The following is a 4,497-nucleotide window of genomic DNA, read 5'->3' on the forward strand; positions in this document are numbered from 1 at the left end:
GGTCGAGGGCCGGGTTGGGGGCGAGCGCCGGGGTCGGGGGCTAGCACCGGCGCCGGAGTCGGGGGCGAGCGCCGGGGCCGGGTCGGGCACGGCGGTGCGACGGGGGAAGAGAGAGTGGGGATTTGGGGGGGAAAGGCGGGATGAAGCAGGCCGAGTGAGAATTTTGGGTTAAGTGGACGTAGCAGTAGCGCATTTGGACAAAACGCACTGCTACTAACTTTAGTAGCTGTAGCGGTTTAGGCGAAATTCGCTACTACTAACATCAGTAGCTGTAGCGGTTTATGCAAAACGCGCTGCTACTACCTTTGCTACTGCCAGTTTTCCTTTATTTTATCCCACTTTTATTTCCCGAGGGCAGTGAACGAAGGGAGGGCGATATGTATTACATCATTTGACGGTTAAATATGTATGCAAAATAGGAACATATATATTACACATCATTGGACCCATGCATAATAATGGCTAAGTGTGTATACAAAATAGGAACATATATATATATTACACACCATTGGACCGATAACATACGTTTCCTCAGTGCTGACGTTTTCGTTTTTGAGTCAGCTTCTTTCCCTTCTTGTTCGTCGAAGAATAATTGAGCCCCTCATTGTGACTTTGCCTTTTCCATGGAGTACGATTTTTCTTAGGTAATGTAGTATTGATTCTTCTTTTGACGTATACTTCATCATCATCGTCATCTTCCCTCATTGGGTTGCCGTACTGATCATAGTCTTCCTCGTTGGCGACTCCATCCATTCCAATGATGTTCCTTTTGCCTCTCCTCACAACAACACGGCTGGGATTGCGCGGGTCAGTTATGAAGAAGCATTGCGTCACGTGCTTAGCGTGTACCCATGGCTTGTTTTTTGCGATACCGTTCACGGTAGCGCTCTTGGCGTTGGGTATAGTCATGGTAGTGAAAATCTAGCTTTCTCTTTCGACATTCTTAGCCCATCTGACACGGAACATCATCGTGTTGTGCAGTCCAGAGTAGTCAAGCCCCCAGATCTCCTCGACCCTTCCATAAAATCATTCAGTTGCGCCGTTGTCGCTGCCGGTCATGCATTCCATCGTCACCCCTGAGTTCTGATCATCACTGTCCATATCTTTGGCCTCCATGTAGAACGTGTATCCATTGATATCATATGCCTGATAGGTTACGAGGTTGGGCGAGGGGCCATGTGCTAAGGCGTTTATGAGCAATCCGTCCTTAGAGCCCTCCTCCGGGGGATTAGCAATAATATGCTCTTTGAACCAATGCAGGAAAGTGGAGTTGTGCTCTCTAGTAACTTCGGCGTCCGTCCTGCATACCCCCCGGTCACGATACTTCTTTGCGATAATTTGTTTGTGCAGTGCCACGAAAGGATCTACCTCATCTAGGTGTTGTAGCACTACCAAGTTTGCTGTGTCAAAGTCGATGCGTCGATCTGAGTATGCCACGTGCAGTTCCCTGCGACCGTTGCAGTGACCATCTCCTTCGAGCCTCCCATCATGCTTGTTAACGGGCAAACCAACACTAACACCAGGCGGCTGGTCTGCGCCATATAGAAAATTCTCACAGAAAGAGATGCATTCTTGTGCCAAATAGCCTTGGACGATGCTTCCATCCATATGGGACATGTTACGAACGAATCCTTTGATGATCCCATGCATCCTCTCAAACGGCATCATGTTGTGCGTCAAAGAACGCGGGCGGGAAGTACATCTCAAGCTCATTCAGTATCACAACGATCTCTTCCTGTAGCCTTTGGAGCTGCTTCACACTGATCGACTTTCGAGAGATGACGTTGAAAAAGTTGCAGAGACCAATAAGCGTGTCACGGACGTGCCTGTCCATTATCCCTCTAAGGGCAATAGGTAGTATCTGCGTCATCATCACATGACAGTCATGAGACTTCATCCCGCTGAACCTTTTCTTGTCTGTGTCTAGATATCTGCTTATCTTGCCACAGTAACCAGAACTAACTTTGACTCCGGTAAGGCACTTAAAGAATTGATTGATCTTAGCCTGACTTAAGGTGAAGCAAGAAGGGGGGCAATAATCCTCTTTCTTTATTTTCTTGCCCTTCTTCTCCCGTGCCTCTGTCTCCATCTCTGTCTCGTCTGACATTTTACGGGGCGGCATGTGCAGATCTTCCTTGATTTTCAAATCTTGCAAGTCTTTTCTTGCCTTCGGCCCATCCTTGGTCTTATCCGGCATGTTCATCAGTGTTGCGAGCATGCTCTCAAGGACATTCTTATAGATATGCATTTGATCAAGGTAATGAGGTGTATCGAGTTTGTGCCAGTACCCCAAGTCCCAGAACACAGACCTCGTCTTCCATACCTTCAGCAGCGGCTCCGGCGCCTTTCTCATTGTCTTTCCCAGCGCGGGGCACTCCTTCCAGTTTTTCAATAGCTCATCGATTTCGGCACCGCTCCGCTTACGTGGAGGTCCTCGATGCTCAGCGTGATCATTGAATAGATCTCCACGGTATCTCCACGGGTCGTCCTATTCAAGCCATCTTCGATGCCCCATGTACACGATTTTCCCAGACCCGCCATCTTTCCTTGACGTTAGCTGCTGAGACGTCGTATCATCCATGCACCACGTGCATCCGCAATATCCATGGCACACCTGGCCTACCACATATCCGTAACCGAGATAGTCCTGCACTGTCGTGATCAGCGCGGCTCTCATGTTGAAATACTCACCTTTGATGGCATCCCATGTCTTGGCCGGTGTTTTCCATAACGTGTCTAACTCCTCTTGAAGTAGCCCCAGATACAAATTAATATTATTTCCTGGTTGTTTCGTCCCTTGAATAAGCATGCTCATGTGAATGTACTTAGATTTCATGCACAACCAGGGGGGAGGTTGTACATCCATACAAACACGGGCCATGTGCTATGGTTGGTGTTCTCGTTTCCAAACGGATTCATGCCATCGGTACACGTGCCGAGGACAATGTTCCTTGCATCACATTCAAAATACCGATAGAAGCTGTTCAACGCTCTCCACTGGCTTCCATCCTTCGCGTGTCTCAGCTTCGGATCATCTCCATCGTCGGGCTTCTTCCTCTCCGCGTGACAGTGCATTAGCTTAGCTTCCTTGGGATCTACAAAATACCTCTGGAGACGGGGAGTGATCAGTGAGTACCATACAACTTTCTGGGGACATTTCTTCCCGGCCTTCTTGTATCGATAAGCATTGCACACCGGACAACTTGTTTTTTCCGCGTACTCCTTCCGATAAATTATGCAATCGTTGATGCATGCATGGTATCTAACGTGTGGCAGATCAAGAGGGCACACGATCTTCTTGGCCTCATCAACACTAGTAGGACATAGATTACCCACGGGAAGAACATCCTTTAGGTACTTGAGATGCTCATCGAGGCTAGTATCGGTCCATTTGTTTTTAGCCTTCGTCTTCAGGAGTTGGAGCGTGAAACTCAAGCGGGTCACCTTAGGATTGCAACCATCATACAATGGAGTGTTCGAGTCTACCACCAGTTGCTCCAACTTAGCCTCCTCTCTAGAAGCAGCTCTCTCAGTACTCGTCTCCTTGCGAAGCAATGCTTGAACATGAGGGTCCCGCACAATTGAACTTAGTACCAACGAACTCTGCTACGTGGAGTCCATGTCGTTCTCTCCGCCGCCATGTCCAGCCCCTTCTCCTCCGCCATGTCCGGCCCCTTCTCCGCTGCCATGTCTGGCCTCTTCCCCGCCGCCATTATCGATCATCTCTTCGTCTTGCCCCTTGTCATCATTGCCTGCCCCGTCGGCATCCTCAACATCGTCATCCTCATCTTCAATTATCCACCAAGTATAGCCATCCATGAAACCAGTCATGAGCAGGTGCGCTTCGACACGACCATCGTCATGGGGGTCGAGCCAAACTATTCCTTTGCATTTTCGACACGGACATAAAACCTCTGTCCGGTTATTTTCTTTCATGTCCTGCACCGCCGACCGCAACCACCTGTCCACCATCGTTCCACTGACCATCGTCAACTCTGCACGATAATAATAAACAAATTGATTATAAAAATGCATGCATGCATCAAAGTCATAAAAAAATTTGGCATGACCTTCCCTAAAAATAGGACATATATGGATATAGAGTTTGCCCGGAATTTGCCGAAACGGAAATAAATCGACATTTTGGCAAAACATAGGCAACTCAAAAGCACAATTTGGCGTCAACTCATGCCACACACACAATTTCCACAAACATATCACACACACATAAACATATTTCCATTTTGCAAAAGCTTGAAATTTTCATCACCTCTATCTCGATCGAGATCGAGCACATGGTGGAGATGATGTTGTAGGGAGATCAAAAGTGCACAAAGATCTTCTTGACAAAGATAGATCTAGTTAGGGGGCAAATAGGTCACTTAACTAAATCCTACATCTACCTAGCTACCTAATTTGGGAGGAGACAACTTCAACTAGTGGAGGGGGAAGGAAAAAGAGAAAGGAGATGCATTAATGGAGGTGGTGTAGTTAGGT

The sequence above is a fragment of the Triticum aestivum genome, chromosome 5B (genome assembly GCF_018294505.1).
Source record: "Triticum aestivum cultivar Chinese Spring chromosome 5B, IWGSC CS RefSeq v2.1, whole genome shotgun sequence".
NCBI classification, from domain to species: Eukaryota; Viridiplantae; Streptophyta; class Magnoliopsida; order Poales; family Poaceae; genus Triticum; species Triticum aestivum.